This window comes from Taudactylus pleione, unplaced genomic scaffold (assembly GCF_031769625.1).
Source record: "Taudactylus pleione unplaced genomic scaffold, aTauple2 ptg001880l, whole genome shotgun sequence".
Taxonomy (NCBI): Eukaryota; Metazoa; Chordata; class Amphibia; order Anura; family Myobatrachidae; genus Taudactylus; species Taudactylus pleione.
In genome coordinates this window covers 1,053,255-1,079,589 of record NW_028286277.1, presented here as the reverse complement: position 1 = coordinate 1,079,589, position 26,335 = coordinate 1,053,255, and the positions used below count along the sequence as shown (strand labels likewise).

The 26,335-nt window shown below is 47.1% G+C and overlaps 2 long non-coding RNA genes across 2 annotated transcripts in view; one reads left to right on the top strand and one right to left on the bottom strand.

The window, feature by feature from the left end:
• The window catches only part of LOC148436236 (uncharacterized), a 590,534-nt gene that overhangs the window by 453,511 nt on the left and 110,688 nt on the right, over window positions 1-26,335 (bottom strand). The gene's annotated exons all lie outside the window — the stretch shown is intronic.
• Window positions 11,018-26,335, top strand: part of LOC148436237 (uncharacterized) — a 56,068-nt gene continuing 40,750 nt past the window's right edge. Inside the window, exon 1 of the long non-coding RNA XR_015876489.1 lies at window positions 11,018-11,061. This is a non-coding gene — a long non-coding RNA (uncharacterized LOC148436237). The remainder of the gene's footprint in view (window positions 11,062-26,335) is intronic.

Sequence of the window (26,335 nt, the reverse complement as noted above, 5' to 3'; positions counted from 1 at the left end):
GTTCATGCATGCAGCAGGAAAGGCCCCTGCATGTCTGGAGATCAACTGTGTCTGTGGCAGCTTAGTCTTACTCAGAAGGCTGACTATGTGCTTCCCTTTATGGCAGGGATTGGGAACCTCAGGCCCGGAGGCCGCATAAGGCCCCCGAAATCATTTGGTCCGGCCCTCTGGGATTTTTTCTGCTAGCCTCATATGGCTAGCAGGGTGCCTAGAATGGCACCTTTCAGCCAGAATCTCTGCAGGAGTGCTCAGGACGCTTCAGATGGTCACACCGCTGCCCTTACAGCTCCCCAGAGCATCCTCAGGATTGGTGTAATCACCGGCGATTGTAGTCCCGCCCCATGTGACATCATATGGAGGGGGCGTGGCCTGCACTGGGTCCGTAAATATTACATATATCAAAATGGCCCTCACCAGAAAAAAGACCTCACCACCCCTGCTTTATGACCACAGTCTCCCCATCCTCTAATCAAGGCTACTTCCAGCAGGATAATGCTCCACGTCACACAGCACAGGTAATCTCACTCTAGAAGCTTGAACTTGACAATGAGATCATTATGCTCCAATGGCTGCCACAGTCACTAGGGGGTCTAGTTACTAAGCAGTGTTAGGAGACAGAGTGAAAAGTGATAAGAAAGTGATAAGGTGCCAGCCAATCAGCTCCCAACTGTCATTTTTCAAACACAGCCTGTGAGATGACAGTTGGGAGCTGATTGGCTGGCACCTTATCACTTTCTTATCACTTTTCACTCTGTCTCCTAACACTGCTTAGTAAATAGACCCCTTAGTCTCATTACAATAGGGCAGCCTTGGACTGTATTAGAGATTTGCAGTATGAATGGGCAGCAAAACAAACATATAAATACAGTACAGTACACTGTAGCTCAATGGCACTAAGTAGCGTAATTATTTATCCATATTTATATGACAGAATCACACAAGAGATGGTTTGAAGAAATCAACACTATGGGGCCCATTCATCATTACTAAAAATTCTCTGGAGGTAATTAGGTTTAGAACTCACATGGAGTTCTACCTAATTACCGGAGGGATTCATCATTCCTCCTCTCCATAAGTATCTATTCCGAAAAGCTATAATTTTAGCGATGACAGCTTTTCAGAAAATAGATACTTTACCCTATCTACTCTACCTTACCGCCGCTGTAATCAGTGCTGCGCATGCGCCGTTCCGTTCACAAAATCGGCGCATTCGCAGCACTGACTATAGCTGCGATGATTCTGTGTCCGTCAGCCACAAATTGTCTGCTTTAGAGGCCATGTTTAGTTAGATTAGCGTAGAGTAATTAGAGTAGACCCTAGGCTACCACAGTTGTGAGTTGGTGCAGGGCTTGGAAAAGTGCGTCCTTCTCACAGAGCCGTAACTAGACTTTTTGGTGCGCTGTGCCAGAGAGAGCATTGGCGCCCCCATTTTTTAAATAGCGACATAAGATAGTGCACCTGAAAAAGGGTCATGGCCTCATGGGGAAGGACCAGAGGAGAGATAGGAGAGGCCAGGATATGTTGAGGATAAAAGAAGAGGAAGATTCAAGTGAGAATTATAATAAACAGGAAAATTGACAGGCCCAAACAGCGCCCCCTGCCCTGCGGTGCCCTGTGCCATGGCACTGGTCGCACTACCCTAGTTACGGCCCTGGTGTTAGCAGACTCTCACTTTCCAGTGGAGGCCGACCAGGGCGAAAACAACAGCAGCTGTTAAGCCGACCATGAGTAGACCCCCTAGAACAAGTCTTTAGTGTCAGCTAGAATGGGCTCACGTAGAAGAGGTTTCCTCTCAGACTGGTCGGTGCTGCCTCTCTGCATCTTAATAGATACACTGATTTTCCATTCCACATTCTATTGTTTTTTTAGTCATATTTTAATATCATTAAGCCTAGCTGTTTACTTTTCCTGCCCTGGGATATGAAGCTGCTCTGCTAATCTCTCTGCATTGAAAAGAAATGTCTCAAGAGAGCTGCTTTGTGTCATAACCCAAGGCGGCATACTAAACAACTGTCTCGTAATATAAACATATGATAAAAGAAAACCAGGAGAAAACTATTAAGAAAAAGCTAAATATTTAGTAAGAGTATTGGGTTGGGAGAGTGGGGGCTGCTTGGCATCAGATGATGCTATAGTGGTTATTTCCCTTGCCAAGTATCAGCCTCCTTATTACATGTGCCACGGGCCTGCAGTACGCTGATCCCCCCCATTCCTAGCTCCCTGCCAGGGCCGGCTCTAGGGGTGTTTGACCAGTGCGGTCGCACAGGGGCACCACCCATAGAGAGTGCACCCCTTCTCAGCATCCCGATTTCAGCGGGACAGTACTAGAATGCTCTATTTATTATATTGCAGTCACTAAAGTGATCTCTGTTTTGTATGGCAGTCACTAGGATGCTCTCTGTATTGTAAGGAAGTCACTAAAATGCTATCTATATTGTATGAAGGCAACTAGAATGGTCTCAGTGTTATATTGCAGTTACTAGTATGCTTTCTGTATTATACTGTGGCCACTAAGATGCTCTCTGTATTATATAGCAGTCACCAGGATGTTATCTGCATTGTATGGTGATTACTAGGATGCCTTCTGTTTTACAGATGTGTCTTCATACACTGTGGCTTCAGTCGCTCACAATAACCCCATTCAGCGCACCAGGTACCGTGCAACTTATTTCCATAAATAAAACAACTGGGAGCGAGAAAATTGCTTTGCTAGTCAAACCAGGCATCTTGCACCATACGGCATATAGACGCAAGGTGTATAAGTACACATCTGTCTATTAGGACCAATAGAATGTACCTTTTATATTATTTGGCCATCAGTTGTTAGGAGGCTCGCTGCGTTATATTGCAGTCACTAGAAAGTTCTCTGTATTGTATAGCAACTACTGGTATGCTCTCTTATGTTGCTATCATTGGAATAGTTTCTGTATTGTGAGGGGGTTAATACAGGGATATTTGTCTTGTGCATGGGCCACTGAAAGAGTCTCTGCACTGTTCAAGAGTCACTGGAAGACTCTCTGTATTGTGCGGGGAACACAAAAATACTCTCTGTATTGTGCAAAGTATACAAGGTGGCTCTCTGTATTGTGCAACGGTCACTGGAAGTAGTGGTAGTGCATGCAATATCCATCTCCTACCCATGTCGCATATCAAATGACAATTTGGCCATGTCTACAATGGAACATTTTGCAAGGCCACTGTTCAGAATTACAGTATGCCGTAAAGTTACATAGCAACAGCTGCAGCTATGCTTCATGCACTATGTATCTGAAATGGATGCAATGCGAGGAGACAGCTTGGTTATTTCATAAGTACCTGATATTAAATGGATGATCTACTAACCCTATGCTCTCGGTCATACTGTATGACTTTACCCTTTTTCAGTATATGCTTTTCACTATTGTTAACATCTTACAGTACAGTAGATGTGTATTATTGATAATTATGTGTTATTTTCTAGATCTGACATAGAGTTGGCGGGTATGATCCTGCTATTAGTAGTAATTATTATTTATGCAAACTTTATTTCATTCTCAATTGATCTACGCTTATTTTTTTTTATATCCACGACCTGCAGAAAAATGACTGCGTGTCACATTCTGTTGAAAATAATTGTACAACTAAAACCCTTTTTTCAGTAAACAGTCGGATGGCAGCTGGTGCCCTTATTGAGTGAGGCGCCCTCCAAGTACTGATTTTAGCATCTGTTGCACCCTCCAGCTATAAATTTAACCCAGAAATAAGGAAAGGCAATTTAGTCTAAATGACTACAGTTAAAAGTGCAGACCTAGAGCATTCTGTATTATCATATGCAGCAATAAATAAAAAAAACAAGTCTGCTTATGTTAATACACAAATATTAATATAGTACAACCCTACTGTTGTGGAATAATTAGCCTTTTAATAAATGTATTGAACAGAAAAAAAAAAAAAAACCTCTCTGCAGCTGGCATGATGTGAAAATGTCTTATAGGCAGTATAGAGGATTATAACAGGGAGATTCGGCTGAGTTTGGAACAGTGGCCCTGATTCAGAGGCGCTCGCTCTGAATTATGGCCGTCCCTCTGAATTTTAGAGCGGCCTCCTGGCCGCTCGTATAGCTGTGGGTGACCACCCACAGCTATAGCGAGCGGCCAAAAAGATGGTCGCGATGGTCAAGACCATCGCGACCATCGGGCTTGCGACGAGACCCTTGTGGTAGGGTCTCGTCTGACGCAAGCCCTGGAGTGCTTTCGGCTCTATCAGAGCCGAAAGCACTCCCACTGACATCACTTGTGATGTCAGTGGGGCCGGCCCCAGACGGTAGGCGTTCCCATGGGAACGCCTCCGTCTGGCCAGCCACGCCCCCGGCACGCCCACCAAAGGGGGCGTGCTGTCACTCAACATCGACAGCACACCCCCTTTGCAGCGAGACCCATAGCGACGGCTTGCCCGCCGCTATCCGGGTCTCGCGCATGCGCACGACGGAGCCGGGTCCGTCGTGCGCATGCGCTCTGGCCCAACATCGACCCACTTGCGTGCGCTCAGCGCTCGCGAGCGGGTCTGAATCAGGCCCAGTATTTGTATAAGTTATAATTGAGTGTATCCTGCACAGTCATCCATACCTCTTTTAAGACCCTTTGCAGAGAAAACACAGTATAGTTTGATGTCTCCCAAAAGTCCCGCTTTTCACCGGACAGTTCCAATTTTGAAGGACTGTCCAACAATCATGATGTTCCTGCCAATTTGATGGGAGTTTGTACTTCCACACGCTGTGGAGAAAATCTGGCTAAGCTTCCCTGTTTTACATTTACAAAGAACCTGTCAGAGCCTGGCCTGCTGTCATCACTAGCAAACTACACAGCCCCGACTGGTCAGTGAAATCTAACATGTTGGATAACCTGACTTACCAATTCAGATAATTTTTGGATCACAATCGGCAATCGGCGAACCACATACATTGCAGATAATTTTTGATTTCTGATATATGGGCCCCCATAAGCAATCATTTTCTTAATTTTGACAGCAGCTAGCAAAGTTTTACGCCATAGAAGCCAGTTATTCTACAGTAAATTGTAATATTTTACTACCGCTCTATTGCCACGGTTTGGGAACTTATTTATTAATTATTTGGATTTAGGGGCTCATTCAGACCCGCTCTCGAGCGGCAGTACGCTCGCAAGCGGGTCGATGTTCCCCACTGCGCATGCGCACGACGGAGGGAGCTCCGTCGTGCGCATGCGCGAGACCCAGGGAGCGACGGGCTTTCCATCGCTCCGGGTCTCGCACCAAAGGGGGCGTGCTGTCGATGGGAACGCCTACCGTCTCAAGCCGGCCCCACTGATGTCAGTGGGAGTGATTTTGGCTCTGATAGAGCCAAAATCACTCCAGTGCTTGCGGCAGCGAGACCCTACCGCAGGGTCTCCGTTGCAAGCCCGATGGTCGCGATGGTCAAGACCATCGTGACCATCATCATGGACGCTCGCTATAGCTGTGGGTGGTCACCCACAGCTATACGAGCGTCCAGGAGGCCGCTCCATTTTCATGGAGGAGGGCCCTGATTCAGAGCGAGCGCTCTGGTCAGAGCTTTCAGCTCTGAATCAGGCCCTTAGGCCCAAGAATTAGAAATTTTTAATGGAGCTATTCATGGCTATAAGAAACTCTCTGCCGCCAGCATGCATTAATAATCACACGAGGAGCACGTTCCTACGATGTGCAAAAAGTGAAATGATCGCTAACCATCATTGCACTTGGCTATTTAGACCCAGCCACGGCACTACGCATGAGAGGTCTGTTGACCGTACTTGTGCGGTGGTCATTGTTGGATAGGGTTCCTATGGATCCCTCTCCCGGTAATATCAGTGATCTTTGGTGCATAGGCTTCAGCCGCTAACGCTATCTGGAGATGCCTCACATTCCGGAGCTTGGTAAATCCGTCAGCTTCTGCTTTTGCTGTTGAAAAAGGAAGTACAGCAGTATATCTACCTCCTAGTTACATCCTGTTTTAGGGGGGATATCTTGCAAATTTTATTTGATAAATAGACCCTTTGTTTTTAGAAATAAAAATAAGTTTACAGAGGTTTCTCAAAACTCTTTCACGTAACAAAAAAACCCACACAAACGTTAAATTTAGTTCGCTGCCAGCACACAGCGGTGGCAGCCATTGTTCGGGCTGAACCAACATTCGTAAAGTATTGATATCCAATGAGGCATGAGGCACAAGCTTCATTCTCCTAGTAAACGGAAAGGCAGCGTTGTCCTGTATGGTTTGCTGAGAGAAGAAGACTATCCGTGCCTATTTCAGTCTCTTCCTCCACATTGTGCCAGTGGGAAAAGGGAACTGTGTGCCAACTCGCACTGTCATACCCAGGCAAGCAGTGAGTTCTCAGTTGTTTGAACTTTACAGTGTATCAGTCAATTAGGTTAACGTAGCTGATTGCAAAGTAAGGTCACCTGCTTCAGTCTCCGAAATGAGAGAGCAACCTCATCTCCCATTAGGATCCAATTCTCCGCTCATTGTCTGGAAGGCAATCGGCTCTTCATCTACTCTAACCTTACCAGTAGCTGTCCCCGCCGTCTACACGAATTATGGGAGAGATACATTTCTAAGGCAGAAACAGGGAATGTCACCAATAAGAAGCGACATTTCAAAGGATACTCGTGGCTTAAGTAGAAGCATTGACGATGACTGCTTTCGCTTTCAGTATAAGCCTAGAGTACAGTATTCACATACATCAGCAGTGAAATCATTGTATTTTTCGTGGCCCTCGCTTATTACTGGATGTTTCAAATGATAAAAATCTAAACTTGAAAGGGCTGATTTGCTAGAATCGAATTAAAGGCAAAATTGAACCACAGCAACTTCTAGTGCGATGAGTGCAAGTCGTGTTTTCCTTTGGTTATGGCGGCATTGTAAATTTTGCATCCAATTGCAATGTTAGTACATGAGCCGTGTTATGCTTTGTGCTGTACTGATGAGCAGGGGTGTATCTAGGGGTCTGTGCGCCCCTGGCAAAGTAATGGACTGGCGCCCTCCTCCCTCCAAATTTTCTGAATAATTACAGTCTGTCTCCCCAGCCATCCCCCTTCTTTCTCCCCAGCCACCCCCCTTCTGTCTCCCCAGCCATCCACCTTCTGTCTCCCCAGCCATCCCCCTTATGTCTCCCCAGCCACCCCCTTCTGTCTCCCCAACCACCCCCCTTCTGTCTCCCCAGCCATCCCCCTTCTGTCTCCCCAGCCACCCCCCTTCTGTCTCCCCAGCCATCCCACTTCTGTCTCCCCAGCCACCCCCCTTCTGTCTCCCCAGCCACCCCCTTCTGTCTCCCCTGCCACCCCCCTTCTGTGTCCCCAGCCATCCCCCTTCTGTGTCCCCTGCCACCCCCCTTCTGTCTCCCCAGCCACCCCCCTTCTATGTCCCCTGCCACCCCCCTTCTGTCTCCCCAGCCATCCCCCTTCTGTCTCCCCAGCCACCCCCTTTCTGTCTCCCCTGCCACCCCCCTTCTGTGTCCCCTGCCATCCCCCTTCTGTGTCCCCTGCCACCCCCTTCTGTCTCCCCAGCCACCCCCCTTCTGTGTCCCCTGCCATCCCCCTTCTGTGTCCCCTGCCACCCCCTTCTGTCTCCCCAGCCACCCCCCTTCTATGTCCCCTGCCACCCCCCTTCTGTCTCCCCAGCCACCCCCCTTCTGTCTCCCCTGCCAACCCCCTTCTGTGTCCCCTGCCACCCCCCTTCTCTCCCCAGCCATCCCCCTTCTGTGTCCCCAGCCATCCCCCTTCTGTGTCCCCTGCCACCCCCCCTTCTGTGTCCCCAGCCACCCCCCTTCCCTCTCCCCAGGCAGGGGCAAACGCTGGATTTTTAGGGGGGTGTTTCCAAATATATCTCTCCCTCTCTATATACACACACATACACATGGCCCCTTAAAGTAGTGCCCGTTATGCAGTGCCCCCCCGCGCCCAGTACTTACCTCATCACCACGCTGGCTCCCTCTCTGGCTGGCTCCCACTGTGCCACTGTATCTTCCCGGTGACGTGAGGCTGCGGCAGGCTCCTCAGTAAGAGCAGCAATGTGGCGCACGTGACGTCATGACGTCATGCGCGCCTTGTGTAAAAAAATACTTTATGAATCATTTGCTCGTACCACTGGCAGCCGCCGAGGAGCCTGTCGCAGCCACACGGTAAGTATCTGTGTGGGCTGCGGGGGCTGAGTGGTGGGGGGGAGCAGAAAGGGCCCTAATCATCTACCCCTTGTCCACGGGTGGCACCACCGGATGGCGCCCCCCCCTCGGACGGCGCCCCTGGCGAGTGCCATCCTGGCCAGTGGGTAGATACGCCCCTGCCGATGAGACATGGGGCGAGTCCAGACGCTGTTGGGGCACGGCCACTGGAGGGGGCTCAGCTATGCGCTGTGCTGGTGTACGTGATGCGCATTGCGGTGGCGCAAACACATGGCCCCTACATCGGCTCATACCTGGATAATTTGTACCCGCGCCCCCACTCTATCAGAGCTCCTGGTTTTGTTTGCACAAAAGTCACCAACAGAATAACTTGTTATAATACATTTTTCACTTATTTTGGTTTGATGGAAATAACTAAAGTGGAAATCCGAATCCACCTGGATTTTGGAAATCCGCAAAAATCCCAGTCGCGGATCTAATCTCCCAAGGCAGGGGTCTTCAACCCGTGGCCCGCCGATGGTTACTGTAGTGCAGACCGCAGTGAGTGCAGTCTGCACTACACACAGAAACAAGCACATCGCCAGCGACGGCGGCAGCTGTGTGTTTGTTTTGGCAGCCAGCTAATGTGAGTCAGACAGACTCTCATTGGCCATTGCACCACTGCAGGCGCCGGCCTGGAGCTCACTCATGAGCTCCATCTTCCGGCTCCCACAGTGGGTGATGGGAGAGACATCATGACGTCTCTCCCATAATGCAATGCGGGGAGGCCAGGGAGGACGAAGGAGTGGACGGTGGCAGGAGCCGGAGCGGGGAGTCAGGTGTTTTTTTTTTTCTTTTTTTTACGTGTGTGTCTTTGTCTGTATTGCTGGGGGGACCACTACCAGGGGCACTGCATCGGGGGACCACTACTGGGGGCGGACCACAACTGGGGGCACTGCATCAGGGGGGACCACTACTGGGGGCACTTCATAGGGGGGACTACTACTGGGGGCACTATATAAAGGGCACTTCTGGGGGAACTGCATTGGGGAGACCACTACTGGGGGCACTGCATTAGGGGGAACCACTACTGGGGGCACTACTGGGGGGGATCACTACTGGGGGCACTGTATAGGGGGACCACTACTGGGAGCACTGCATTGGAGGAGGACTACTACTGGGGGCACTATAAAAGGGCACTACTGGGGGTACTGAATAGGGGGGGACCACTACTGGGGGCACGGAATAGGGAGGACCACTACACACTAGGGGGCACTGAATAGGGAGGACCACTACTGAGGGCCTGCATAAAGGGCACTGTATATGGGGCACTGCATAAGGGGGAATCACTACTGGGTGCCTGCATAAGGAGGACCACTACAGGGGGCACTGTATATGGAGCACTACTGAGGGGGGCAGTTATGGGACATAATTAAAATTGTAGTAGGGGGCAGTTATTGGTCATAATTGTGTGAGGAGGGGGCAGAGTCTAAATACTGCAGTATAGCTTAGTGGCCCTAGGCTTCATTGAATTTTTTAATGTGGCCCACACTGCCTTCAAGGTTGAAGAACCCTGGGGATACAGATAAATCCGAGACGCGGTTCTGATCCTCCCGGGGCTTCGGAATTCTGATCATAAATCTGAATTTCGGGATTTGGATTGCAAAAATTACATGATTTGAACTGATTTTAAAGCGTTTATAATTTTTTAAAAAATGTATAAATAATCCAGATCCAAAACCAGAACACTTGAGGGTGGTTTTGCAAAACAAAAACACGAAGATAATTCCAGATCCAAAACCGAAACACCTGGGTCAGCGCATATCTCTCATACTTACAACAGGAACGTCACTGAGATCTCAAACGTATCTCAAATGTAACTTGTGGAGCATGTGGTAAGGAAGAGAAACAGCGGTACCCATAAACCTCGGGTAACAAACAGCAGCACTACAGCCCCCGCTGGGCTAGTTTCTTACAACCTGGAGAGGAGCAAAGTTTTTAAAACTTTTCCACGGGACCTTCTGCGAAGCAAATGCGGAACTTCGCATGACAGGAACTCTTCGCTCCTCGCCTCTCTGCACAATGTTATGTTCTGACTCGGAATTCGATTTGTGTGAGATCCTGCTGCATGTTGTACTCCGGCCCACGCATCACTAATGCTGCCACATGTAAGCCAGGAAAGAGCATTCTAGCCTGCCCTAATGACTTGGCTTCCACTCTGAGCTGTCAGACTGCACTACACTACATTCCTGGACCAAAAAATAAAATAAAAAAATAAATAAATAAATAAATTAAAAAAATAACCCTTGAAATCAAAAATAGGTATTTTATGGGGAAACGTGTAACATCCTGCGGAATGCCGGCATCTTTGCAATTCTGGTGAGTTTTAAAGAGGCAATGAATGAAAAGGCCAGACCAACCTGGTTTTCTCTTTGAAATTATTGCTGTTTTTAAACGTCGGGCAGACTCGCCGGAATCGCGATAATGCTCACAGGGTATTATATTTCCAGCTATGACGATGTATTCAACATCTTAGTAATCTACAGCTTGTGAATCATCATATATACTGTGTGTGTATATATATATATATATTGTGATAGAAGCACTAGTAAAGTGGTCAATGGCAGGTACATTTGTCCTAGGTTTTTGGCCTATGTGTTCTAAAAAACCCCAGGAGAAGTCTGTTTTGTAAGCAAACCAGAGTATCGGCTTTTGGAAAAGCCGGTTTGGGTTCTGGGGCTGTGGATGTGAGGAGAGGGAGGGCTCCATCCACAGGCCACCCCAGGTTTTGGGCCTTTCAACCTGGTAACAGGCTCATTAGGGCTTGCAGCTGGTAATGGCTAATATAAGATGGGTTTGTTTCTGGCTGAGTGTCTCACACCTGGGAAAGCAGGCAGACTAGCCTGGTCAGAAATACTTGCTGATAATCCTTGTAAGTACTGTGCACATGTTTTCTTGATGGTGAGGGCAATAGGCCCTACCATTATTATAGAGAGGGAATCTGCTTTGTAGCTAGTGCCCAGCCAGGCTAGGACTTATGTTTTGTTTATGTTTATATTCATTTGGCACAATAATAAAGACCGATGCCGAACAGTTTGTACGAGAGCCACAGACTTGTATCCTGTTTCTACGTGTGTAAAGAGGGAGTCCATCTACCCCAGGAGAGGGACCCCTATCCCAACTGTGTCACAATATCTATATCTATATATATATATATATATATATATATATATATATATATATATATTTATTATGGATTTGGTATGAAATACTGGCGGCTCATTTTATATATACATATATATAAAATGAGCCGCCAGTATTTCATACCAAATCCATAATATATATAATCTTTCGGCAGTTGCGCTCACGATCAATATAAATACAGTTCAGGGGTGCTTCCACAGCCATACAGTGTAAACTCACCTCCACTGTATGTTAACTACGAATTTCAAAAAAGGAGCACTCACCACGTTCACCAATGTATATGATATCAAAAAGATTAATGTAATAGCCATAGAATAAGACATACTTCATTATCCATGTTCATAAAAAAAAACATTATTGCTGTGGCATTTTAGTACAGGCATTGCGGCATAACAAATGTTTCAATCATGTTTGCTTATCAATCATCGACGTTTCAGTACCAGTATATGTATAGAGGGAGGTGTATTCAGCATTGATTTTTTTACATAAAAAATACGGAAACTATGACTTCCGTATTTTTTATGTAACTCTCCTATTCAGCAATGGGATAATGAAGAAGATAACGCAATTATCTTCACCATTGATTCCCTGCTCGCTGAATACCGCACTGTAGGGATCAGCCATAGATCTCTACAGTGCTTTAATGCTTTCTGCTATTCAGCAAAGCAAAAAGCGTTAAATCATTCGATTAAATATTTACTGTATATAACAACATTTCAGAATGGTGTTATACGAAGAAAATACTTAAATATCCCGAAAACTGCAGGGACAGAGGGAAATTTTCCCATAAGTCCCTGCAGCATCTTGTAAGCCCGCCCAGTCTCCGTCCCTGCTTCCCGGTGATCGGCGACAGGTAAGTCACTTTAGAGCCTGTTAAACCTGCCGAATTTGATTGACATGTGTATATATAAAGGCTTTATACTAGCCTGTATACATGTATATTTATGTGCTTTTATATTTAACATTTAAATAAATGTTACATATAAAAGCACATAAATATACAGGCTAGGATAAAGCCTATATACACATGTCAATCAGTTCGGACAGGCTGGAGATGTACTTACAGTACCCCGTCGGCGGTCACGGCAAACGGGGACGGAGACTATTCCGGAGAGTATGACTGAGCATGTGCAGAGGAACAAACAGAAGGGATTTTTTTCGGAATCCCGAAAACAATGCATTCTGCGACATCGCAGGGACAGCGTGTTACCGCAACCGCTGTACCTGCAGTATTAGCGTGGTATACTGTGTATAAGAATAAGAATCAATACATAAAATAGTGCTCTGTAAAGCAAGCCCAGCAGCCCAAATCTTGGGGCCCGGGAGACTTAGGTTTTTTGTTTCCGCCAAGGGACATAAGGAGGATTTCTAAATTACACCCGAATAACGTTGCAGCTTAGAACTCAGGACCTGATACAGATCCGCTCTCACGCTCTGAGCGATGGTCGCTCAACTACGCATGCGTATAAGTCGCAGTGCACGTGCGCAAAGTAGCATATGCGATGAGAAATCGTCCGCTCGTAGTACACAGACAGGATGATTCTTTGAGTGATAGCGCCGTTTGTGGGTGGTGACATGGGAAGGGGCTTGTGAACGGGGATGTGGATGTGTGAACGTAGGCATGTCTGACCGTCAGAACGGCGTTTAATGGTTGTGCATAATTAACAAAGTAGCGTCATTGCACACGTCATTTGGTTGTATTTACCCTGAACTGCTCGCAGTGATTGTGGGAAGTAAGGTCTACCTCAAGCGCTGCGAGCAGTTCAGATGGCTCTCGATGTTACCGATTAATCTAATAAATACCTGAGATGACTTGTGTTGCGAGTGGCAAAGGGACGTCTTTAAATACTAGCGAGCGCATTTAGCGGCCATCGCTAAGACATAGAGGCGTCCTCATACCGCAAAGAGCGAGCGCATGTTTTGCATATCCGTCCCCTTTTAGCTAGCGAGTGGCTGCAAATAGGGTCCAATTCTTAATCAGGCTTTCAGGACATTACAAAAAGCAGAAAGGAAGAAGTTGTTGTTCCAGCTACAGATCCTGAGACCTAAATGACTGTACAGATGTGCCCCATACACTATTGCTGCCGTCAGTACATCCGGTCCCGTGCGACTCTGCTAACACTGAGCTTCTTTTTTGCAGCTATTTTTTTTTTGCCCGAAAATGTCTTAATCACAATGCGACATCGGTAAGATGCAACATGAGACTGCATGGATTCATTTGAGATGTGACACTTGAATATCTGCGTGCGACTGAGTCTGAATATGTTTAAATACCGTAATGCAGCGGCCACGGCTTTTTACCATGTTAAGTTCCCCGTGTGATTCGTACACAGGTCCTGATTCAGACCCGCTCGCTAGATGCATATGCAAATTTGATAAGGCTGGCGATCGCACGGCAAGGCATTAGCACGCCCACTATGTCTTGGCGTGCGATCGCTCTGTGTATGCAGACGCCCACCAGCCTGTCTTAAGATGCCCACTTGCGCACGTCATCTCCAGGAAGTGTATGCAACCACCGGTAACATCGAGTACCATCGGATGCATACGCAGCGCTTGTAGCTGACCATAACCTAACACAAGCACTGCGAGTGTGAAGCAATCGGGAAGCCGACTGCCTATATACCGGCAGCCGGCTTCCCGACTGTCTTATCCCGGCAAGGGTGAAATGCCGGGCATCTAGATGTAGATGACCGCATTTCCCCGACACCGGGAGACCGGTGCCCAGCATCACGATCGTAGTGATGCCGGGTGCTGCGAGCGGACATCCGCGGGGGGTTAGGTTTAGGGCTTCTGGGGGGGACTAAGGGTTAGGCACCCCCCCGGGAGGGTTAGGGTTAGGCTAGGGGGAGGGAGGGTTAGGGTTAGGCACCCCCGGGGGGGACTTAAGGTTTTGGCACCCCCCTGGGGGACTTGGGTTTAGGCAGCGGGGAAGGGGGTGGTTAGGGTTAGGCACTTTGGGGGGAAGTTACGGTTAGGCACCCCTAAGGAGGGTTAGGGGGGTTAGGTTAGTGGATACTTACCTATCCACGATCGGGATTTCCAGCGCTGTCGGGCTTCTGCTGCGTCGCACTCTGCTCCTGTCGGGCTGCCGCTGACGGGAATCGAACCGCCGGCCATGCGACCGGTGGTATATCATACCCATTCCCTGCGAGTGGTTCAGTATATAATTCAGCCAAGTGATGTGTACTGTGATGCTGCCTCTTAATTATGCACGCCTCTGAAACGGCATTAAGACGCTCAGGCACGCCTGCGTTCGCACTTCCAATCCCCCTGTTGTTGACGTCCAGCCCCTGTCATCACCCACAAACGGCTTCTCCTTTCACTCATTCAGCTGGGCTGTCTATGCGCAGCAAGCGTACGCATTCCGATCGCTCATACTGGTTTGCGCATGCGCACTTGTGATCTGTTCGCATGCGCAGATTGCAACTATCAGCTGGCTGCGTGCGAACATATCCTAGCGAGCGGGTCTGAATCTGGCCCACAGTCACGTACAGATATACAATTGTCTCATATCAAATTAATCAGTGCAGTCTCGTGGCGCATCCTCATCGCATTGCGACTAAAATGGTAAAAAATGCTGGTCGGTCACAAAGTCGCACGGGACCTGGCAGCTCACTCTCGCCAGGTGTCTCGCGCCGTATGGCTTATTGAGGTGTACGAGGACACATCTGTATATGAAATAATAATTGTCAAAACAAGCAGCTAAATATGTGTTTATTAGTACTATAATTACGCTGGGACAACTCTCACAGAAAAGCAATGTCCTGGCGTAGACTCACTTTTGCCCCGGTCCTCAGCGCAGACCAGGATTTCACCAGCTGGAAAATCTTCTCTCGTCTTGCTAAGTCTGCGCACGTGCGGACCAGGAGGGAGGTAGGAAGAGCATTCATAGTTCATTGCGAAGGAAGTGCTCCCATTTGTGGGCTTTGCAGGCAGAGCGTTTCGCAGGTAACTTAAATGTGTGATTACAGATGTCGCGGCTGTCAGTATGATATCAATAGGGCGTTTAGTGTTTTTTTTTTTTTGTCAGGAAATGTCATAAAAAAATTTAACCTAACACTTTTATTTTCACAGTTTTATTGCAGAGGATGCTTGGAGACTTTATTCGTCAGCTGGGAGGAGATGTATCAGCTCCTAACTGTCACTTTACAGTCTGTTTGAAAAATGAAAGTTAGAAGCTGATTGGTTTTCAACTTTATCTCTGTCCACTTTATCTGTAAGGCTTAGTACATAGACCCTATGTTGGTCATATTACAAGAGAGTGATACTATTTTTTATTTTATTTTGTACGCATGCATGTGTGTACACTTTAACTCTGTCATCATATTTATTATTACTTATTGAGCGCACTTACCTCCTCCACAATTCATATGGACTTTTGGCTGGTCTAACCTCACTTGAATATTGGAATATATTTGAACCCACAGGTTCCCTCCTACATTAAGTTTAGCATTGTCTACTTTTATGTTTATTTTTTTGTTTATTTTTGCTTGTGTTAAATAAATATACCACTTTTTATGAGAAATTTATTACCACATGTGCACAAATTATTTTGAATACACATACGCGCAGGGGTAGTTCCTAGAGAGGAGGGGGCCCGTGTGCAGTCTCCGACACGGGCCCCCTCCTCTCTGCCCGACGGTTGGCAGCGCACTGAGCTGTGCGCGGCCAGTGCCGGATTTATAGACTCTGGGCACTAGAGTGTGCCCAGAGTCTATAGTGTATGCACAGGTCACCGGGAAAAAGGCCACGACGGCCATTTTCCCTGTACTGCGCATGCGCAAATGATGGGAAAATGGTCACTGCCGCCATTTTCCAGTCGTTTTACAGCGCTGGGTGCCCGCACCGACCTGGGACTCTGGAGAGGTAAGTAAGATTACAGGTGCAGGGTGTGCAGTGCGGGGCCCCCCTGCACCCATTATAGATACGCCCCTGGATACGCGGAGTGGAATCTTATATTGAAGGCCGGGTAACATGACACACAACACATAAACTTGAAAGATTATTTATTTGGCATGCACAATTGAGTAATGAGAATATGTGGTTACTTAGAGAAACAAAAGAAGAGAGGGACCTGCTTGTGAGAGCTTACATTCTAAGGGACCCTGCTGTGTCAGTGGTAAGAACATCTTCAATGGTGAACAATAAAAAAAAAAAAAAATTCCACCCACATAAAAATCCATTTGGAAGAAGTGAACGCGCATTGGAGGGTCCTTTAATTCCGTTAGCTGCGATAAATAACTGGAAGTGTGAGATCACTGCTCCCTACGCTTCCATTAACCACGACTGACTGTTGTAGTGTGTAACAAAGCAGCACGTTGGCAGAGGCTGGAATAACAGGCGTTTCTGGTCATTGAGAGAATAATAGGGCCCCTTATTACAGGGCAGTGCTGATCCGCATGGGCTGCTGGTAATTATACTGAGATATAAAATCTATTTCTAGTATATTATCACCATCATTGATGAAGGGTCTCTATTATTTCTGATGCTTTTCCTTGTTTTTTTTTTTAATTATTATTCTTCTAGCAAATATCTTTGGTCCGGACAGTAATATAGGGGTTTGCTAGTATATGTCTAGGAGTTTAATTTTTTACCATAGTTGCTGTGTCACATCCATCGATTGTCCAGTCACAACCATACAATACGTACTGTGGCACATGACTACACAATCCCTTACTAAAGGAATATCAACAATTGCAGAACAACTATCTCTACACAATGGAGGTTGTTGTGTTAACATTCCAAAAATCCCAAGCACTCAGCACATGTATACTACGACCATTTGGTTACTGGGAAGTCATGTTGCATGACTTCAATTTTTCAGGGATTGAGGCTGAATGCAGAGCTGAAATAAGCCCAAATTCAGAGGGTATCCGGTGTGTGTTTACATTGCACGTGCTCCTAAGCTGTGCGCGGGGTGATGCGTCGTAAATATGCATCACATCTATTCCGTACTTGCCAGTGATGTGCGGTGAGGTCAATGGCTGGGGAGGCACACATGTATAAAAACACAGTTTTTATATCAAAACTCTGGAGCATGACAGGGAGTATGATAGGGGAGGATGACAGGGGAGGCTCTGCCTCCCCTGCCTGGCCTGACTGCACGTCCCTGGTACATACCACTGATGAGACAAAACTGGGCGGTAATGGGGTGTTGTCACATACAGATGTGTGTTTGAGAGTTGCTGGGCTGCGACTCTAACCATGCAGGAATTGGTATTACACACGTACAAAGTCTCAGATGATGTACAACGGAACCTTGGCATCGGGAAAAGCTGTGGCTGCTGCATCAGAGCCCTTTTTACACAGATTCAAACTCATTTACACACAGATGTACAAACGCTGCACATCACATTGATCACTGGGGGTCATTCAGACCCACTCGCGAGCGGCAGGACGCTCGCAAACGGGTCGATGTTCCCCACTGCGCATGCGCACGACGGAGGGAGCTCCGTCGTGCGCATGCGCGAGACCCGGCGAGCGATGGGCTCACCATCGCTCTGGGTCTCGCACCAAAGGGGGCGTGCTGTCGATGTTGATTGACAGCATGCCCCCTTTGGTGGGTGTGCCGGGCGCGTGCCTGCCAGACGGAGGCGTTCCCATGGGAACGCCTACCGTCTCAAGCCGGCCCCACTGACATCACTACTGATGTCAGTGGGAGTGATTTTGGCTCTGATAGAGCCAAAATCACTCCAGGGCTTGCGGCAGCGAGACCCTACCGCAGGGTCTCCTTCGCAAGCCCGATGGTCGCGATCGTCAAGACTATCGCGACCATCATCATGGACGCTCGCTATAGCTGTGGGTGGTAACCCACAGCTATGCGAGCGTCTATGAGGACGCTCCAAAAAAAGGTAGGAGGGCCCTGATTCAGAGCGAGCGCTCTGGTCATAGCGTTCAGCTCTGAATCAGACCCACTGTGCACTAGCAAAGTAGTTTTATCCAGTTGTTTTATATGTGCAAATAAGATGCACATGTTGAGTGACAAACGCACTCAGCGTGGCTGGGTCACGCGGAACTGGTGCGCAGAGAGGGGATATTTAGGTGCACACATAGGGGTGGTCGCACCTCGAGAACCATACAAGTCTGCAACTCAGCCATTATTTTTAAGGTAATTGCGGGCATTTTATCATGAGGGGCGGGGCTTAATGACACAATTCATCAGGCCCTGTCGCCACCCACCTGCCTCTCCTCCCAGGGCTTCTCCCGGGGAGGAGACAGTAAAGGTAGGCAACATTTTACTCCCATCTACGTATGAGACCCAAAGGGTTTTGTTACTCAAAATAAATAATCCAACAAATGAAATAACTGAGAAAATAGGGAGACGCTTTGCAAATGCGGTATTTTTCTGCAAGCGTACAGTATGTTCAGTGGTCCGCATAAAAATGGCATTTCTCTTTGTAAAGCCGGTCGGATTTCAGTGGATCTGGACGGTCTTTCATTTGCATTTCTGTGCAAAAAAAAATATTTTGTGGCGCTAAACAAACAAATAAAACACATTCTAACGCACTACGGAAACTAAGGGGCTATTTTTGAAGTTAACTGAAATCTCACAACTAGGACGACTGGAGGAATTACAGCCGTATAGACTGGAAGTCTTCAGTGCAACAGAAAAGGTTAATCCTTCAATTGACCTAAACTAATACCCAGTAACATCATTGGGAGATCAAGGCTGTTATTTTATAAAGTAAATACTGACAGAAGAAGCTGCTCTGCCTCCCACCTCTGTCAGTTCTCTATCACACCTGCCCTTTGTACAATGTTTCGTGGTGTTTTATTAAATTTGTGCAACAATGTAACGTGCAATAATACATTGTATTAACCAGTCAAAAAAAATTAGTTATTGGTTCAATGTGTATTAGACAGATCGAAGTATATTGCTGATTGTTTGCCATTAGAGAAGAGCAAATGATGCAAAATATGGAATGCTGGACTCACCCTGCATTTGGAGACAGAGGCCTTCATTCAGAGACGGCCGTACGATCTACGATGTTTGTCAAGTGCGCATGCGCACGAGGGAGCCGGCTCCTTCGTGCGCATGCGTGAGACCCGCTACGACTGACAGCGCCGGTCGTAGCGGGTCTCTTTCCAAAGGGGGCAAGCTGTCGATGTTGATTGACAGCTCGCCCCATTTGGAAGGCGGGCCGGGGGGGTGGCAGCCCAAACGGGGGCGTTCCCTTGGGAACGCCTACCGTTTGGGGGAGGCCCCACTGACATCACTAGTGACAGAGCCAGAAGCTCTCCAGGGCTTACGACAAGTGAGACCCTACCCTAGAGTCTCGTCGTAAGCCCCGATGGTCGCGATGGTCTCTGACCATCGCGACCATCACCCGAGCGGTCGTTAGAGCTGTGGGTGTAAACCCACAGCCTAAAGACCGAAACAGAGGCGGGCGGTCAGGATGCAAGCGGCCGCCCCGTTTCTGAGCGACCGCTTGCATCCTCCGTCCGCCTCTGTATGAGGCCCAGAATCCTGCCCTTCCCTAAAGCAGAATTAAGTGTTCTTTGATGAATTTTGTTGTGGCCTGAATACCCTGATTATTTAATTTATTTATTATTAACAGTTCTTTATAAAGCACACACATATTCTGCAGCGCTGTGCAGAGATTATTTTAGTCAGTCACATCAGTCCCTGCACCAGTGGAGCTTGCAATCTAAATTCCCTATCACATGTACATACACTAGAGGGGGATGCAGTCAGGAAGCCGACGGTCGAAATGCCGACTGCTGGCTTCCCGACTGTCTAATCCCAGCAGGGGTCTAATGATAGGCCTATCATTATCCCACTGATAGGGATCCAAAAGCCCAGCACCCCCGCGGCGTACGCTTCATTCTGCACATGCGAGAAAGGATGCTAGAGGCACTTCTGGAAGTCCCTGTACTGAAAATGACAGCCCTTAACGGGTGAGCTGTCCTCTGTGCATTTCTAGGTACCTGCCAGCGATAGTACATCCCATCCCCAGTATGTTTTTTTTGAATTGTGAGAGGAAACCGGAGCACCTGGAGGACACCCATACAACCACGAGGAGAACATAAAAACTCCACACTGAAAGTGCCTTGGTCAGGAAATGTGAGGCAGTAATGCTTACCAGTACTCCAACCATGCTATTCATCATACATGTCCTTTTTTTTTTTTTTTTTACACTCCATTTCTGTGACATGACAGAGTTTAACACATTGGCATATTTGGATGGCGTTATTGAGGCAGCCCAACTGCCGCTTAATGTCTAGGCTACAGCTGTATAGTGATATTTTCCCCAGCTTGGAGGAAAAACTGCTTTGATCAAATTTAGAATTACCACATCTGTTCCCCTTAATTCCAGATGTTCACTCGTCTAGATTTTAATACCACATAGACAGTTACCTTTTTTTTTACCTCATGCTTATGTTGGTTATATCTATAGCTCATATTTGAAAATATTGGGATAATAAGAAAATAATAATAATAATTAATAATAATAATAATTAATTATTATTATTTTTATTATTTTTATATTGATGATAATAATAGTAATACTTCTCTACTACTACTAATAATAATTATTTTTATTTATTATTATTATTATTATTATTATTATTATTATTATAATAATAATAATAATATGCCACTTAAAAGTTACAAAAGAATACAAAGCAAAAAAAAATGCCTTTAGTCAAATTGCAATAGATAATGCACGATCCTGTATACTTTAAGTTATCAGAGGGTGCAAATCACCTTTAAGGAACTCTAGAACTTCATCCTACACAACACAGTACAGTTTAGGTTGGGACATTACAAATTAAATTGCAACTTAGTTTATTGTCAGTAGTACCCATACTGCCCATCGCTCTCCGCTGATAGTGGCTAGCACGCATATTATACAATAATATTTACAGACCTCATTCATTATCCACGTGGTGGGTGTATACATTTCCACATACTGTATGCTGTGACCAATTCAGATCGATTCATGGTGGCCAGAATCTTGTATGAAAGTTCTGCAGCTTGTAGCAGTCGGAAGCTAAGAACATGGGAGAGAAGGGAACAGGAGAAAAATGCTGGTTCGTGGTGGACTACACAGCATTGCTGGGGCTTATCTACTAAAAGGTACGGAGAGGAATGTTATAGTACTGTAGGTATAGCACAATTTGAAAAGTAAGTAGGGCAGCTTAATTCCTTAACAGATAGTGAAAACGGCTATCAATCATGATATTAGAATTTTAACAGTTGCACAGAGTATTTAAGCCAAGTATATTCCTGCATGACCATACTGTATGTAGCACAATTTAAAAATGGATGAGCCAATCCGAGCCGCTAAAAGTTATAAACAGTAATGTGAGTCGCCACTCAAACTGGTACAAAACTGCAAACACAACACAATATGAAACAAGGTTTATACATCTGATGTGGATGTGTTTTGGATCTGGATTGGTTTTGCCAAAACCACCCTTCCGTGTTTTGGGTTCTGGGTTTTGTGTTTTGGATCTGTATTTTTTTGAAAAAAAGCATAAAAACAGCTAAAATCACAGAATTTGTAGGTTTTTCTGCCCCTATGCTATTATTAACCTCAATAACCTTAATTTCCACTCATTTCCAGTCTATTCTGAACACCTCACACCTCACAATAGTGTTTTTATGTCCAAAAGGTTGCACTGAGGTAGCTGGATGACTATGCTAAGCGACACGAGTGGGCGGCACAAACACGTGACCCATCTAGGCGTGATACTGCAGTGGCAGACAGGATGGCAGTTTGAAAAACTAGGCCCCAAACTGTACATAATGCAAAGAAAAAAAAAAGAGGTGCAAGATGGAATTGTCCATGGGCCCTCCCACCCACCCTTATGTTGTATAAACAGGACATGCACACTTTAACAAACCAATCATTTCAGCGCCAGGGTCTGCCACACGACTGTGGCTGAAATGATTGGTTCGTTTGGGCCCCCACAAAACAAGCTGGCAATTAATCTGTCTCTGCACAAACTGGCTCTACGGAGGCAAGATGTCATCCTCATCCTCCTCATCCTCACCCTCTTCAGTGTGTACATCCTCATCCTCACAAAGTATTAACTCGTCCCCACTAGAATCCACCACCACAGGTCCCTCTGTACGTTCTGGAGGCTGGTCTCCCTGGAAGAGCTGATAATTCATTTTGATGAACATCATCTTCTCCACATTCTGTGGAAGCAACCTCCTACACCTTTCGCTGACAAGGTTCCCGGCTGCACTAAACACTCTTTCGGAGTACACACTGGAGGGGGGGGCAACTCAGGTAAAATAGAGCCAGTTTGTACAGGGGCCTCCAAATTGCCTCTTTTTCCTGCCAGTACAGGTATGGACTGTCTGACATGCCTACTTGGATGCTGTCACCGATGTAATCCTCCACCATTCTGTCAATGTTGATAGTATCATATGCAGTGACAGTAGACATGTCAGAAATTGATGCCAGGTCCTTCAGTCCGGACCAGATGTCCAAACTTGGTCCTGCCTGCCCTGCATCACCGCCAGCGGGTTGCTTAGGATACCTAAGTTTTTTCCTGGCAGCCCCAGTTGCGGGAGAAAATGAAGAAGGAGCTGTTGACGTGTCACGTTCCGCTTCAGCTGACAGTGTGTTCACCAGCAGGTCTTTGCACCTCTGCAGGCTTGTGTCGGCCGGAAAGAGAGACACCACATAGGCTTTAAACCTAGGATCGAGCACGGTGGCCAAAATGTAATGGTCTGATTTCAACAGATTGACCACCCTGGAATCCTGGCAAAGCGAATGAAGGGCTTCATCCACAAGTCCCACATGCCGAGCGGAATCGCTCCGTCTTAGCTCCTCCTTCACTTTCTCCAGCTGCTTCTGCAAAAGCCTGATGAGGGGAATGACCTGACTCAAGCAGGCAGTGTCTGAACTGACTTCACGTGTGGCAAGTTCGAAGGGCTGGAGAACCTTGCACAACACGGAAATCATTCTCCACTGCGCTTGAGTCAGGTGCATACCCCCTCCTTTGCCTATGTCATAGGTGGATGTATAGGCTTGAATGGCCTTTTGCTGCTCCTCCATCCTCTGAAGCATATAGAGGGTTGAGTTCCACCGCGTCACAACCTCTTGCTTCAGGTAATGGCGGAGCAGGTTCAAGAGTGTTTGCTGGCGCTCCAGTCTTCGGCACGCAGTCGCTGAATGGCGAAAGTGGCCAGAAATTTTTCGGGCCACCCAAAGCGTCTCCTGCACGCCCCAGTCGCTTTTCAGAAAATTCTGCACCACCAAGTTTATTGTGTGAGCAAAACATGGGACGTGCAGGAATTTGCCCAGATGTAATGCCCACACAATATTGGTGGCGTTGTCAGATATCACAAATCCCCAGGAGAGTCTAAGTGGGGTAAGCCACTGGGCGATGATTTCCCTCAGTTTCTCTAAGAGGTTGTCGGCGGTGTGCCTCTTACTGAAACCGGTGATACACAACGTAGCCTGCCTTGGAACGAGCTGGCGTTTCTGAGATGCTGCGACTGGTGACGCTGCTGCTGTTGCTGCGTAAGGTGATACATCTACCCAGTGGGCTGTCACAGTCATATAGTCCTTAGTCTGCCCTGTTCCACTTGTCCACATGTCCGTGGTTAAGTGGACATTGGGTACAACGGCATTTTTCAGGACACTGAGGACACTTTTTCTGACGTTTCTGTACAGTCTCTGTATCGCCTGCCTAGTGAAGTGGAATCTAGACGGGATTTGGAACCGGGGACACACTACCTCCATCAATTGTCTAAATCCCACTGCACTAATGGCGGATACCGGACGCACGTCTAACACCAACATAGCAGTCAAGGCCTCAGTTATACGTTTTGCTTCAGGATGACTGCTGTCGTACTTCATCCTCCTCGCTAAGGACTGTTGGAGGGTCAATTGTTTAGTAAAAGTAGTGGTGTTCCTACTTCCTCTCTGGGATGATGAACGACTCCCAGCAGCAGCAGCGGCAGCAGCGGCAGCAGTAGGCGTAGCAATGCAGGATCCTCCGGAGGAATCCCGGATAGGAGAGTCAGTCATGCCAGTGACATGGCCTGCAGGACTACTTCCGATCCTGACTAAGGAGGAAATTGACGAGGAGGGAGTTGACGGTGTGGTTTGCAGGCGCTTGGATACAACAGGACAACGGGATTTAGGTGTCCCTGGATTGCTTACGGTCTTAGCCAAAGTTTCTGAACTTGACAGTAACTTATTATGAACGCACTGCAGGTGCCGTATAAGGGAGGATGTTCCTAGGTGGTTAACGTCCCTACCCCTACTTATTCCACCTTTACATAAGGTACATATGGCAAGACAGTTGTTGTCCGGATTTGGATAGAAATATTGCCAGACCAAAGAGGTGGAATGTTTGGTCTTCTGCCCAGGCATGACCGTGATGGGCTTTTTCATCCCACGGACAACAACTGTCTCCCCCGGAGCCTGATTTAAACAAACCACATCACCATCAGAATCCTCCTCGCCAACTTCCTCCTCAGCGCCAGTTACACCAGTATCCTCATCCTGTTGTACTTCAACAGTGACATCGTCAATTTGCATATCAGCAAGTGGACTGTGGGTGCTCCTTTCAGCACTTGCAGGGGGTGTGCAAATGGTGGAAAGAGCCACCTCTTCCCGTCCAGGGCTGGGAAGGTCAGGCATCGCAACCACCACCACACTTGGACTCTCCTTGGGGATTTGTGATATCTTCTTAGAAAGCACAGTTCTTCGCTGTGCTTTTGCCAGCTTAACTCTTTTGATTTTTTTAGTGGGAGGAGAGCTTCCATCGTCATGTGAAGCTGAACCACTAGTCATGAACATACTAGGGATTGACCTTAGCCGTTCCTTGCCACTCCGTGTCGTAAATGGCATATTGGCAAGTTTACGTTTCTCTTCAGCTGATTTAAATGTTTTTTTCAAGGTCATTTTCCTGAACTTTGTCATATGGGATTGTATGTGCCCTCTATTATGACATTGGGCATCGGCCTTGGCAGACGACGTTGATGGCATGTTATCGTCTATGTCATGACTAGTGGCAGTGGCTTCAGCACTAGGAGGAAGTGGTTCTTGCTCTTTCTCTATTTTATTTTTATCGGAGAAAGTTTGGTCCTCCATTTATGTTATATCAATTTGATATATACGTGCAGCTAAACACAGAAAATATTTTTTTATTTTTGCTGGAGAGTAGTGCACTTTGTGGGTTACACCAGCCTTAAGAAATGAGCCAGCCGGCTCTTTACTTATGGGACACAGGCGCACGCTTGGCGCTGCTCCTTTGTTGATGCACGTGCGGCTACTGCGCACACAATTCACAAACACAGAAAATATATATTTTTTTGGTTTGGAGTGTATTTTGGGGGTTACAGCACCCTTTAATGGTCAAGCCAGCCGGCCCTTTACTTATGACATAGGCGCACGCTTGGCACTACTTTGTTGATGCACGTGCGGCTACTGCGCACACAATTCACAAACACAGAAAATATTTTTTTTTTTGGTTTGGACTGGAGTGTACTTTGGGGGTTACAGCACCCTTTAACTGTCAAGCCAGCCGGTCCTTTACTTATGACACAGGCGCACGCTTGGCACTACTTTGTTGATGCACGTGCGGCTACTGCGCACACAATTCACAAACACAAAAAAAATATTATTTTTTTAGCACTTGGGGGGAGCACCCCTGATGGACAGAGCACCCCCTGGACAACACTAAAGCACCCCTTTAGGACTGGGACACTGCACAGGACTTTGGAGTGGACACAGCCCCTATGGAGAACTGACTGCACAACACAGTCCAGCCAGCCCCTATGGACTTTGAAGTAGTGGACACAGCCCCTATTAACAACAGCAGCACAGCACAACACAGCCAGCCCCTATGGACTTTGAAGTAGTGGACAACAGCAGCACAGCACAGCACAACACTACTCTGCACTACACTATACTACACAGCCCAGCCAGCCCTAACTCCCACCCTCCCTCTTCACTGTCCACAACCGAGTGAGAAAATGGCGCCGACGCGGGTACCTTATATAGGATCCAAAACCCGCGAGACTCGGA